Raw genomic sequence first — 15490 nt, 5'->3', positions numbered from 1 at the left:
GGCTTGCCAAAAGGAAACACACACACAGCACATGATTCAGTTCAGCCTGTGTTTTACATGAGCTGAGGATGCCTGTCCTACGAAGCATCACTCACTCTGTAGCTCATCTCAAGCCTTCACAAACACCGCAGCCAGTCTGGGCAAGAAGAGAACAAGGACTTTGGCTCCTTCCTACCCCTGCTGGTCCCACCTTTGTTTGAACAACCGTCATTCAGACCAGGCAAGGAACAAGAGACCAAGATGTCTTCTGGTAAAGCAGAATTTCAGAGACCATAGACTTTAGAGTTCATTATTTCTTATTCTACTCAGAAACGTTTAAAAATTGGTAAGCTGTGAATTGATTATAGAGTTTCTTATAATAAAATATATTTTCAATTCTCTTGTAAAGACTATTCTAGTCCATTTGGGGGCAGGTGAGATATAATACAATAAGTAAATAAATAAATGTCTAATTTAAGAGATCTGGATACCCATCCTGGCCGTATAACAGACCAGCAGTCCCCAAACAGCCTCATAGCCTCATAGGACTGGACAAGGAGAGGTTGCCACCTACATTCTGAGGGTGTGGCATTCACTCTTAATAAACAAGAGAGCGCCTGGCACCATGCCCAGCACATGTAGGCACACAAAATTTACTGGAATCTGAATTACTCTTATTCTCTCTACAGTGCTGTTTTAACAAACAGTAAACTTTAGCCTTAAGTGGCATTCTTAAAAGAAACTATAGAATGCTGGCAGGGTTAGTAACAGTGATGAGACAGACGTACGCAGTGAAGGATGGAAAGTAAATTGCTACTTCTCTGGAAGGCAAGCCAGGCAGATGTGTTAAGGTGCATATTTGGCAACATGTATAAGAACCTTCACAATGTTTATACCCATTGGACCAGTGAACAATTCTACAACTGGTCATTTATGCCACAGAAAAAATAAGAGATGCAAAGATTTATGTGCAAAGTTGAACATCATAATACTTCTTGTATCAGTGCTATTTATGGTTGCTATAAAAACCCATTGATGGAATGATTAAGTTATAATAGTCTATTCTTATTTAGTTGTAAGAATTGTGTAAAGAATATTTGGTGATGTGGGAACATGCTTATGATGAAGCTTTCATTGCAAAAACCAGGATACAAATACAGAGAAAAATTTCTGTCAGGGAGGGGAGAAAATACAGTAGGTTTATGTACAGAAAGCTTGCGAGACACTATACCAAAATGTTACTAGTACAGGCATATATTTTATTGTGTTTTGCTTCATTGCGCGTTATAGATGTATGCTTTTTAAGATTGAAGATAAGACTCTCCACCAGCAAAAAGATTATGATTCACTTTGTTGCAATATCCACGTTATTGTGGTGGTCTGAAACCGGACCCACAATATCTCTGAGGTCTGTATTTATCTCCAGATGATGGGATACTGGTTGAGTTTAATTTTCATTATTATGTTTTCCTGTTTGGAAAAAGTTCTGTAGTGTATATACTTTTAAATCAGGAAGAGGAGAATCGGTAGTTGGAAACGAATCAAAATTTCTGCTGGGTTTCATCTATAAATATTTAAACCCACATTTTCCAATATTAGTTTTGCTTTCTTTAAACTCTTAATTTCCCATGGAAGGAGCAAACAGACACGATTGCCTTTCCCATCTTTGATCTCCCTTGCAATTCAAGTCACACGTTCATTCCATATCACAGCTGGAGGGGTCCTTGGAGATGAGCATATTATGCCGCAGATCAGGAAATTGAGGCCCAGACAGCGTTAGCCAGAATGTGACCTGAAGTGATATTTCCTCAGTCACAGGCAGTGGTCTCCCTGACATATGGCATTCTGTCTTGTGCCATGCTGCTGCCTCCATGGAGAGGCCCTAAAAAGGAAGACCTTTATGTACATTTTAGATTATATGGGGATGCCTGCGAAGCCAGGCAGATCAATTATACTGGCATGCAGTCAGACTTGTATTTCTCCAATCTCAAAACAAAAACAAAACTCCTCTATTGCCCTATCACCACAGAACTTTTCAGCAGAGTGCCTCACACGCGCTGTCCATACCCACTGTGTCCCATTCATCTCCCACCTTCCTAAACTCTCTCTGGTCTGACTCCTATCCACATCATCCCAGCGAACTGCTCTTGCAAGGTCATGATGACTTCCGCCTTGGGAAACCTAACGGTCTGTTCTGACTCCGTCTTGCTGGACCCACTGTCAGGATTGACCCCGTCGATCCTCCCTCCCTCTTGAACCACTTTCTTCCTTTGACTTCCAGGACACCACGCTCTCCTGGTTTTCCCTCTGTCACATTTGCTTTGCTCACCACCGCCTCCCTTTCCTCTTCAGTGCAATCACCACACACTTAGTCTGTGGACTCCTCTCTTCTCTTGTACACGTACTCCTTTGACCACCTTACCGAGCCGTGTGGATTTCAACACTACTTCTTAAAAACAGATGTTATTTTTGTAGAGCAGTTTTAGTTTCACAGCAAGATTAAACAGAAAGTACAGAGGTCTCCCATATATGCCCCCGTTATCAACCTTCCTCACCCGAGGGGTACTTTTGTTACAAATGACGACCCCACGCGACACATCATTATCACCCAAAGTCCCATATCAAATACGTTTTTATACCACAGAACTCCCACATTCATATCTTCAGCCTGGGCCTGCCTGCTCGACATCTCCTCTTGGTCACCTCATAAGACATCTCAAACTGACTGTGTCCAAATGGGACCCTCCTCTTCCTGCCCTCACCTGCCCCACCTGCAGCCTTCCCATCTCAATGAAAGGCAACTCTACCTTCCAGTTGCTCAGACCAGTTATCTTGGAATCATTCCTGATCATCCTTTTTCTCACAGCTCACATCTAATCCACAAGTAATCCTGCAGGTTCTACTTTCAAACTGAACCCAGAAGCCCACGCTCCTATGATCTCCATCTCCACTCCCATCACCCTCATTCACGCTGCCTGGATGAGGGCAGCAGCCTGCTCCCAGGGCTCCCTGCAGCCACCTCACTGCCATCTGCTCTAAACACAGCAGCCAGAGTGATCATTTCTAAACAAGGGGAGTCTCACCATATCAACCCTCTGCTCTACACTCTGCATGGGGGCTCCCCTGTTGCCCCAAGACAAAGCCAAGACCTTATAAAGACTGATGAAACCTGCATTTTCCCCTGACTGCCTTTCCCACTCCCCGCCTCGCTGTCTGTGCCTGCCAACCTTGGCACTGGCTTTAATACTGCACCTGGGTGCGTGCATGCACACGCCCTCAGTTTCTTCAAGTCTTTTTATCCGAATGTCATCCCATCTGTGTTTAACTTGGCAAGCCCACCCTCTTGCCCCTTTTTCCTCCATCCCCCCCATACATTTCTGCATAGCACGTCTCACCTCCTACCACAGTACATAGCACTTAGAACGTGCGTTGTCTGTTGCTCCGTGCAGTCCCTACTTCCACCCTACCTTCCATTCTCCCTGGAATCTAAGCTTCGCTGTCCCAGCACCTAGAAGAGTGCCTGTCATACAGTAAGCACTCAACAAAAATGTATTAATGATCAAAAGAAGAAATACGTGTCTCCTCTCTCCCAAAACTGCACTAAGATAAATGGAAAGACATTAAAAATAAGGTGCATTTTTAAAATAAGGTATAGACCCACCTGGGCAAGGTGCATGAAAAAAGGAGCGATAATGGAGATTTCAACCAACAGTGGTTGGAAAGTGGTGTGTAGAAGGCCTCAGGCGACCTGCCACCCCACCCCAGGAAACCAGCAATCATTGTGGGAAATATGGAGGCACAGAGGTCATGGTCTTGGGGACCCCTGGCTGCGCTGACGTGCAGGTGAGGCCCTGGGCTTTACAAGGAGAGCTGAGTGACGGTTTGCATCTCGAAATGTGAGGCTTCTTCCCCTCCCTGCGCCCAGAAGGCCAGCAGTCAGTTGTCCTAGAAAAATTTAATCTCCCACTCCAAATAAATAAACAAAACATGATAGATATTAACATTTAGGGTTCCCCAAAGCTAGCACACCTAACTAAATACAGAGAAATACACTGTCCACAGGCCTCTTTCACACATACAGCTTCCAAGAGCTTTTGACCCTCCCTCTCAAAGATGAGAAATATTCAAGGATGACAGCCATTTCAGGAATGCCTCCAGCATGAGACAGAGAGAGAGAGAAATCACAACAAATGGAAGGTAAGAATTCAGGAGAAAGACAGGGTAGTAGAATAAATCTTTTTTAAAAACTGTAATGAGAGAGAAATTATTGCATCCATAAAACAAGAAAGACAGCATGGAATATAAAAATAAAGTGGCAACAAAACATTTCAAAAAAGGGGTTGGAAGAAAAAGTCAAGAAAATCTCCTAAAAATTAGGATAATGAAGACATGTACAATAAGAGAGAGAGAAAAAATTAGAGAATCAGTCCAAGTAATGGGAGTTCCAGAAAGACATTGCAGAGAAAACAGTAGGGAGAAAATTGAAGCTATGATTGAAGAAAATTGCCCAGATTGAAGAAAACATGTCTAACTTGAAAGAGCCCATAGAGTGGGCCCAATGCCAGATCTACAACAAAGTACACCAGTATGAAATTTCAAAATGTAGACAATCTCCAAAAAACTTACAAAGAGCACACTGCTGGTGGGAACATAAGATGGTGCAACCACTCTGGAAAACAGTTTGGACGTTTCTTTAGAATTCACACACACACCTACCATATAATGCAAACATTCCACTTCTAGGAATTTACTCAAGAAAAAATGAAAGCATAGGTCTACACAAAGACTAGTAAGTGAATGTTCATAGCATCTTTATTTGTAATATCCCTCAACTGGAAACAACCCAAATGTCCATCAACAGCTGAATGGACAAACTGTGGTACGACAGAACCAATAAAAAAATAATGAGTTATTCATATATTCAACAATATGGATGAATCTCAACTATGCTCAGTGAAAGAAGCCACACAAAAAGTGATACATACTGTATGATTCCATTTACATCGATTTCTAGAAAAGCAGACTAAAGTATATCTGACAGAAAGTAGATGGGTGTTGCTTGGGGATAATAGGGTGGGTTGGGGTGATGGAAAGGATGGATTTCAAAGGGGCACAAGGAAAGTTTTGGGGTGATGGATATGTTCATTATCTCGATTGTGGTGATGGTTAACAGGTGTGTACATAGGTCAAAACTTAAATTATTTTAAATTGTGGAGAAGATACCTTTATAGCATGAGCTCACCCTTCTGCATTCCTTCATCAAAGAGTAAAGTTTCTGCTCTGCTTTCCAAAAAAAAAAAAAAAAATCACTTTAAATCACATACTTTATATATGTGCATTTCATTGTATGCCAATTATACCTGGATAAAGCTGTTTGTAAAATCACCTGTGAGTTGAGAATGTAAAATGCTGGAGCCCCTTTGGAAACAGTTGGGCAGTTCCTCAAAAAGTTAAACATGGAATTACCACATAACTCAGAAATTCCACTTCCACGTATCTACCCAAGCAAGAGAAATAAAAACAAATGTCCACACTAAAACTTCCACACAAATGATCATAACTGCATTATTGTTTTTTTTTAAACTTTCATTTATTTTAAGTGTGTTTTTCCAGGACCCATCAGCTCCAAGTCAAGTAGTTGTTTCAGTCTAGTTGTGGAGGGCGCAGCTCACAGTGGCCCATGTGGGGATCGAACCGGCAACCTTGTGGTTAAGAGCACCGCACTCTAACCAACTGAGCTAACCGGCCGCCCCTAACTGCATTATTGATAACAGCCGAAAAGTAGAAACAACCCAAATGTCCATCAGCTGATGAATGGATAAAAAAGTGTGCTATATATCCATACAATAGACTATTATTCGGCCATAAAAAGCACTGAAGTCCTGATGCATGCTACAACATGAACCTAAAAAATGTCATGTTAGATGAAAGAACATTATAGAGTATCATATATTGTATGATCACATTTATATAAAATCCAAAATAGGCAGATCTGTAGAGACACAAAGCAGATTCGTGGTTACATAAGCCTTGATCGAGGGCAGGGGAAAACAAGAAGTGACTGACTGTTCTATAGGTACGAGCTTTCTTTTGGGATGATGAAGAAGTCCTAGGATTATGGCAAGGGTGGCACAACTCTGCAAATATACTGAAAACCATCTAATTGTGCACTTTAAATGGGTGAACGCAATGGTATACAAATTATATCTCAACAAAATTGTTTTTAAAAAGTTTTAACTTACAAGATCAAAAACAGGTCACCTTCTAAGGTTCAGAAATCAGATTGTCACTGAACTTCTTGGAAAACTACTGGAGGATACGCTGCAACAAAATGAGAAAACGCAAAAAGGGAGGAAAAAGGCTCCCGGGGAAAGGGGACCCAATAAGGGAGAGAAGCAAAGCCCCCATTAGTAGGATGGATGTGTGACAGAGTGTGGGCAGCCAGTCCACAGGGAAGCATGACAGAGAAGGTTCCGGGAGCCTTGTCTGATGAGTAAGAACGTTTAGAAATTGTACTGAAAAGCATTTGATAAATCTATTGCTGTTACTTGGTTAGAATTAGTGACAACTATATAAAAAACTAAGGCACGAAAAATCAGACAATTATTAACTCATAGAAAAAACCCAAACAGCACAAGAAAGAAAACCATAAACATATACTACTTGTCATCAGTAATTATAGTCAATTAGTGAACACTATCAGCCTTGATACATTTGGGGGAGGGGCATTGAGGGGAATGAAAGCAAAACAGTTAAATCCTTATCTACCAGAATGGGAATTCAGCAGAAAAATTCTAAAATTGTTGCTTTAAGCAACAACCATATGTGTATATCGTTCATGATATAGGGTGGTAAACATCTGAAGGAACAGCTGAAAATTTTAAATGGTGGCCTCTGAGGAATAAGCCTGGAAGAGGATGGTGAAAAGGAGTGCTATTTTTCATCGAATTTTAGAACTACATATTTGACTTCTTACACTATTGCACACATATATATTATTCTATTGACAAAATTTAATTTTAAAGCATTCTAGTAATCACCAGGTGCCTAGTGCCCAACAAAAGAGGGTAAGACTTGGTGATATCACCAATAATAGTAACAGATTTCAGTGAGCACTTACTATGTGCTGGCACTGTTCTAGGAGCTGTGTTAAACACTTCTCATTTAACAAACCCTCAAGGGGTCTGAACTACTATTCTAGATTGCCTGTAACGGGGGCTGGAACACCAACTGCTAGTAAAGTCTGCATGGATTAAAAAGCACATTCACACATATTTTCCTTTGCTCTTCACTGACCCTCGTGATAGAGGAATTTATAGATGTAGCAATTGAGTCTCAGAAGTCTGGAGAACTGCTCAGTGTCACAGGGACAAGTGACACAGTCTGGTTGGAATTCAGGCCTCTTGCCTGCTGGTGCTCTTTCCACAACTGCTTCATACTCATGAAAAAATGATTTCAAAAAAATCATTGTTCCAGGTGTCTACTTTGTAACACTGTACCCGTGTGTTGTCTACTTTGTAACACTGTACCCATGTGTTGTCTACTTTGTAACACTGTACCCATGTGTTGTCTACTTTGTAACACTGTACCTGCGTGTTGTCTACTTTGTAACCCTGTACCCGCGTGTTATTTTTAATGTTTTAAATGTTAGAGGAGAAAAGGGTTTGGCATTTCCGAGAATCTTAACCAAGACCCTCCTTCAAATCTAGTTACAAAAATGTCCTCTGAAAAGAAAAAAAAAGTATATTTGTGTACAAATACAAACTATGACCATAATACAATAACACTGTTCTGGGGCTTTTTGAACAATCGAACTGAAACACACATCTCCCACGTAGTGCTGACCCACTCAGGGTGATCACACAGACACTCTACCCAGGCACCAGGGCAGCCGCCACCGCTCAGACCTTGTAAAAATTTCTTTGGAATGTCACAGTCTCCTGGGTATTTCTAATAGTGAACAATAGCTTGTGGACCTAACTGATTTCTGGAAACTGCCAAAAGCTATTTGATGAAAATTGGCAGAATGAGGTGGGTGATACAGGGGTGAAATGCAGAGGTGAGGGGTATAGGAGAGACAGCTATAGAACGGGTGGGCCATTTTCTGGTGTGGTTTATATATAAACTGTGCCCCAAAATAACTTCAAAAGAATCGGCATTTGGGAAGAGGATTGCAGATGACTACTTTTTAAGACAAACACACATTTTACATTTTTGATATATAAAAACTGACGTATTTAAAAGATTCATTTTGTAAAAGCAATAGGTTATGTTACTCAAGTTTATGAACATCATATAATACACCCACAAATGTTCATTACTGCTTAATAAAAACAATGGATATTTTGTGAACTAATCAGCCCCATAAGGCAGAATTCAATAAAAAAACATTTTTTAAATTATGTTTTTAATTGATATTTAAAAATATGGAAGTTGTAATGACTTTATTAAAAGTTTCCTGGTTATTCATCTATGCTTACAAGTTGGTCTCTAATATTCTTTAAAATGCTTTTTAAAATCATAAAACCCAACTGAGAACTAGAAAGCAATATTCAAGAAAGAAGATTGATCAAAATGTTCCCATTTATGATTTCCACCTACCTTTTGATCAGCCAAAAATCTCACTAAAAAGCTATTTTATACCTGTTTTACATGTAGTTGTAGGAAGTAAGTAAAAAAAAAAAGAGGTAGTAAACATATAAAAAAATCATCTGACTAAAATTCAGGGACTGCAAATCATTTCATTCTTGCTTAAATTTTAGCCACATGGAAATTTTCCTGAATCACTACTTCTTAGATGTACACTAAGTTCTCAGAAAATGTACTTCAGCTCACAAGTTTGATATTTTTATCAGGTGTTAAAGGAATATTAGTCATTATGTGAATTTTTGTACCCTAAAGGAAAAAACTCAGATTTTAAAGATACTTGGGGTGGAAAAATACATGTGTGCGTATATATGTATGTGTATACACATACGAACATGTGTGTATATGCACATGTATGCATGCATATCTATGCATATATACATATGTATGTTTAAATGAGTTTGCAAGCAAGCTGAAAATTAATGAGGGTCGTTGGCACAGCAGTGGGATAAATGCATTTTAGAGACGGTCTCTACAGCTTACATCTCTCACAAGTAGGCATTAATTCCAGAGACTGAGCCATCATCAGATCCACAGTTTGAAGCCCCAAGATGTTTTCCTAAACAGGAGTTACCTTTATGGCGAAGCAAATAGCACAGATTTCTGGTTATCAGAATCATCAGATAATCTCTAGTAACAAACACAGGAGGACATGTTAACAGCGCTTTTCATATGCTCCCAGGCGTAAATGCCAAGGTACTTTCTTTAGTGACTGTCAACCCCATTCATTTACATAACAGGCTATCAAGTGCCACTTGGGATCCAGTCCATATTTTGAAGAGATTTATACGTACAGGTAGAATGTGTTGCCAGGCGATACTTACAGTTGCAAACCCTCTTTCCCACTGAGGCCGAGTCTGTGCTCAGCCAACACCACCCTCAACCTTTTTCAGTCAGGGTCACCAGAAAGCTCTTTCACCCTTAATATAAACAGCAGTAAATTCTCCAAGTGCAAACATACCATTCTTGACTTTATAGGCTAAGTGGATATATGGCAGTTGAGGAATGAAGACTATACAACCTGCTCCATTCTGCAGGCAGTTAGTACCTCCTGGTATCACTGAGGTTGGCGATCCCCTTATTTCTTCACGCTAATACTTTTATGCCATTAGATTAAAAATGCCAGGAGATTACCATCGCCCGAAAGCAATGTGAATCAAGGGAAAATCCACTCATAAGCGGATGACTAGCTGAGATTTAAACTCACTGAACGTCTTAAATGCCGACGTTCTGCCATAGAAAATGGACATTTGATGGGGCAAAGAAAATGTGGAAGAGTACTGTTTCTGAAAAGGAAAAGTATTTGAGAACAGTCATCTGACAAACAGGAAGCTGTGTAAATTCACACGGAGACTCATTTTCTCGGGGAGAAAATGAGAATTTGAAGAGCAGTGCCAAACCTGAAAGGAAAATAGTATCTAGGCCCAAGCAGTAATGATTATCGTCTTTATTATTATTTTTGAATGTGACCTATAAGGTTAAAAAAACACATACATTATTGTGATGAAATACACAACATAAAATTGACCATCGTAGCCAATTTTGTGTCCAGTTTAGTAGGTTACATACGTTCACGTTGCTGTGAAACACATCTCCAGAACATTTTCATCTTGCAAATCTAAAACTGTACTCCTTAAAACAATTCCCACCCACCCCCAGCCCCTGGCAACCAGTACTCTCCTTTCTCTGAGTTTGGCTACTTTACATACCTCATAGATGTGGAATCACATGGTATTTGGCTTTTTGTGACTGGCTTATTCCACTCAGCATGATGTCTTCAAGGTTCATCCAAGACATAGCAGGTGTTAGAATTTCCTCCCTTTAGACGCTGAATATTCCCTTGTATGACTGTATTTTATCTATTAATCTGCTGAGGAACATTTGGGTTGCTTCTACCTCCTGGCTATTGCGACCAGTGCTGCTATGAACATGGGTGTACAAGCATCTCTCCGAGAGTCTGTTTTCAGTTCTTTTGGATACGGACCCAGAAGTGCAGTTGCTGGAGCATACGGTAATTCTATTTTTCAGTTTTAGAAGAACCTCCATATTGTTTTCCAAAACAAAAACACCGTTTACAATGGGATTTATAGACGATGTAATACAGAATTCTACACCTGAAATCTATGTAAATTTACTAACAATTGTCACCCCAATAAATTTAATTAAAAAAAAACAAAACACCGTTTAACCATTCCACCAAGAGTGAACAAGGGTTCTAGTTTCTCCATATTCTCGCCAATACTTGGTGTTTTTTGGTTTTGCTTTTTCATATCCACTGTAAAATTTACAGTTTAAGGTTAAGTTACTGAAAATTGGAAATGACTGCCTAAAATTTTTCAAATATTTAAAAATGTTTATAGTTGACTAGATCATTGCTCCCAGAACCTAAAAATAGTTTTTTAACATCAAGATCTTTTTCTTAATTTTAGATTTCTACTTATTCTTTCTTTTGAACACTTATCCTATTCTAGTCCATCAGGGAGCAGATGAGTATGGGCCCATTCAACAGTAACACAGTAACGGCTGACAGTGGTAGGGAAGAGAAAGGGGGCATGCACGTTGTCTATTATACTCCCGTGTGCCTGTACAGAAACGCAATCCTGCTTTGCTGGTCACCCCTCTTTCTAAAAAAATACCACCCCTCCCCCCGCCCCCAACTATCCAGCACCGGCCCAGTATCACTTTCTTGAAGACGGCAATGACTCCTATATGGTACACCCGGGTGCATTACCATCAGGAGCACAGCCTAGTCCTTTGAAAGATGCTTCACAAACTATAGTGGGCAGCAATGACAGAGATCAAGAACTCCAAAAAACCTGTTTTTCTGGAAAATGTGTGACCACGGCCAATATGGTTTTCTTCCTGACAAGAGCAAAGAGGAAAAAAGGAACCAATGCTAATTAATTTTATTTCAGATTACCTTCAACCACAACTGGGTAACCTCAGAATCTGCATTTTAACAAGTACCCATTTGACTCTGATCAAATTATACTCAAGTAGAACACCAAGTGGTATTCTGGTTTTATGAGACTAAACTACACGTTTACCTTCATTTCCTCAAGCACATTCATGCATTCAGCATTTATTGGACATGTATCACGAGCCAAGTATTGTTAATTAAATCCTAGGGTCATGTAGTTAGCAAGAGAAAGTCCCTGCTCCATGGAGCTTACACTCTAATGGAGAGTGACTGACATAACCAAAGACATAAGAATACCAAAGCAACCCAGGAGTGAGGCACCCATTTAAAAAAATAAAATATGGGCAGCCGCTTAGCTTAGCTGATTAGAGTACAGTGCTCATGACACCAAGGTTGCCGGTTCGATTCCCACATGGGTCGGTGAGCTGCGCCCTCCACCACTGGATTGAAAACAATGACTGGGGGTCCTGGAAAAACACATTTTCCCAATATTCCCCAATAAAAAAATAATTCCTGGACTTAATAAACTATAGATTCTGAAGAATATCCTAATCCCATCATTTTACTAAAAATGCTCAAGAGCAGTATTTTAAAACAGCATTTGCCCGACATTCTAACACACAGGTAGATACATTAATAAAAACATGCCTTAAAGGAAACCCAAATAAAAATGATCAGAGCCAGTAAATAAGACAAAGATGTTGGTAATATTTTCAATAACCTGGTAAGTCTCCTAAGTCTTCTTGAGGAAATGTGCAGTATTAAACTAAATATCATATTAAATGTCAACACCCAATCTGATTGTCAGTATCATGCATGGTTTACTGCACCTGCCTAGGATCGTCTGTTCCCACATCAATGCTCTTCTGAATCAATCCCCCTTCATTATCCTAGTCACACCACTCCTTTCCCAACCCAAATCCTCATTAAATAACCAAGGATGAGCTGGGCCATATGCTAACATACAACCCAGCGAAAGGAAATTAGCTAAAAATGTTTTGGCAAGTTTAGTCCTTTTCAAAAATAAGCAAACTAAAATTATCACATGGGCATTCTCAATTTGGTTAGCTATGTTAAGACTTATGAATTAGCTTCCTTTTTGTGAGCAAAAATAATCATAAATCACATTCAACTTGTACAAGTTGAACAATTCAATTTGTAACTCTTTAACCAATAAAATGAACTGTGAAAATCTGAAATTTATACACTATTAGTGTCAATTCTCAGAAGAGGCCTGGTTGCATATGGCTCCATATTTCATGCCCTCTTTGTCCAGATGGTTTTGGACATCTCTTTATACCAAAAACCCAAGGGAGAAAGATATACAAACAGAAAACAAAAAAAATCCCAGTTGGACAAACGTGGTATATAGAAGAACCTGGTTTACTTCAAAAAAGCAATTATCACCTGATAACCAGGCTCTCTGCAAACTCCTGTCAGTCCACCAGCACAAAGCAGAATCAACATGGGAGGTCCACAGGCAAGCTGAGCACAGCTGCAAAGTTAGCAACTGGACAGATTACTTTTCAACATACGATTATCCTGGCTTTCCTCTACCTCCTACTCAATACACTTCAGTTTTGACTTCCAGATCTCAGATTTGGATCACTTTCCCAGAGGAACAGCTCAGACAAACAATGGTTAGTGAATTTCCAAAAAAAAGCAACAATTTGGAAAAAAACGTTAGCTTATGTATTACAACTGAGCTGAAACATTAAGGAAATCATTGATTAGATAACATACCTTTTGCCAACTATTACTCTAATTGACATTCATTTAAAAAACAAACTATGAATGTTATATGGATTAACCTCTCTTCCTTCCAACAAAAGCCTAACTTGACAAAAGGGTCAATTACTATTAGTGGCCCCTCCCCTTTTTTTGCCTAAGATTTTAAAAAACCCAAATATATACTTCCCCCTCCTCTATTTCCTATATATAAATTGAACTTCCTTCACTTTGAGACAATTCTGAAACCAAGTCATTCTTGCCCCTAAGAGATATCTACACAAGTACCTTGTGAATTACAGTTCCAAGCCTATCTGCACTAATTTTCAAAATAGATCCAATTTAAGTAGCCCAGGTTTCATATTAATATGGTGTTTAAATACCACATTAAACACAACTTGGAATAACACATTTTTTTAAAGTCATAATTATTCACATTATCTCCATGTTTAAAAATGGCATAGATGGCAATCTAATTCATGGTAACCTATCTGAACACAATTAAGTACGATACTTTATTACTACACAATAGCAGAATTCATATTTAACAAAACCCACTCATTTGAACCACTTACGAGAAGGCTTACATAAACTAGTAAAAGTGTTTTTAAGTCATTTTTGCATCTTTCAAATACATACTAAAAATGCAAACTCAATGTTTATATTAAGTGGAAGCCCAAATGCTGACTTTTAATAGGTAAGATTTAATTTGGGCATACCTGCTATAAAATTGTCTGGATAATTTACTGAATTCTTCGTTTCTATTTGTTGAATGCAATCTTTATTCATTACCAAAGATCAACCCAGACATGGTATAGTGATTTCCATTATTTGTGCTCTAAATGAGATTTTACTATGTTAATATTTAACAGAGCATACATTTTTATAAGGATACAAATTTCTACTCCTCCATATCCAGAAATCAAAATTTAATTCAACAGTTAATGGACTTTTAACCCTTACACGGAACACAGAAATAGATCCTAAATATATGACTATTACACATACTTTAATAACTTAAAATTGCTTATTTCATGGCAGCCTGGAAGGAATAATTATGTAATAAACGACAATAAGTAAAGGCCACTTATCATAGTCTAGTCTTTATTGAAAGACTTACTTCAACTGTGGTTTACAGCTTTGGCTTTCGTTGGCCAGTCATTTTAGCCTCTTACTGCTAGTAGACATAAAAATTCAGTGGGAATGTCATGGGGGGAAATACCAGATTATTAGGGCAAAGAAGATGGCAGTTAAAAAACACATCACCGAAATAAATCTCAAAATAATTGTAAGAAACATGTGTTGCACGCCAAAGAATCTCTGCTGCTGTTTATGATGAACATGGAAAAGGCAACAATTCTTATGCTGAAATTAATCAAGATAGCACTGACTTCACTTTGCTACAAAATCATCTGGAGTCTGTGTTAGCTTGACAGTTGTACTCTAAAATGGTGCATTTCATTTGGATAAGTAGCTTCATATTTAAAAAACCATTTAGTATGAAATGACTTCCACTAACTGACCTGATCGTGAAATCCTGTTCTTTCAGATTAAGAGGAAGGACACTTCAGTCATGTTTACTATGGCAATATAACCAGTCCTGATACTTTTATTAAGTCATAGAATATACAACTAGGAAACACTGCAGCTTTATTTAGCTGTTATCCCAATAAGCTACTTAATTTACTGGCGGACCAAAAGGCAAACAGAATTTAATAGGCTTTTATGAATATATTAAAAAAGTCTTTAGTTGTTCAAGTTTCACATATATTCAAGAAATGTTTAACTAGGAGGCATAATTGATATAATTTGAGTGTTCTCCTTATAAAATATAATTTTTTCGTAATATCCCCAAAGACACTAACCATGAACAAAAGAAATAAGGGTAAGTTTTGTAATAGAAGAGTCCTGTGGTTAAAACTAAAGTGCCATAAAAATTTGGCCCAAGGCTAAAGAACTTCAGACCTTGTGAAATCTTCAGGTTTGGTAACATTTGGCTGTATTTCTAAATGGGGGAAGAAGGAAAATAATACCAAAATTATTGTGGTCACCAATTTATAAAACCATCATTATTTCAAAGCTAATTGTAAGACTTCAAAAGTTTAAAAAATAGTAATCTGTTGGTTTATTAGTTGCAACTTACTACTTAACTGTAAAGGGTTTTCTCCTTTTGGTGCCCAGGCCTCAAAACATTTTAAATACACTGCCTGAACATTT

The sequence above is a fragment of the Rhinolophus hipposideros genome (assembly GCF_964194185.1).
Source record: "Rhinolophus hipposideros genome assembly, chromosome: 15".
Lineage (NCBI taxonomy): Eukaryota > Metazoa > Chordata > Mammalia > Chiroptera > Rhinolophidae > Rhinolophus > Rhinolophus hipposideros.
This window is presented reverse-complemented; position numbering follows the sequence as displayed.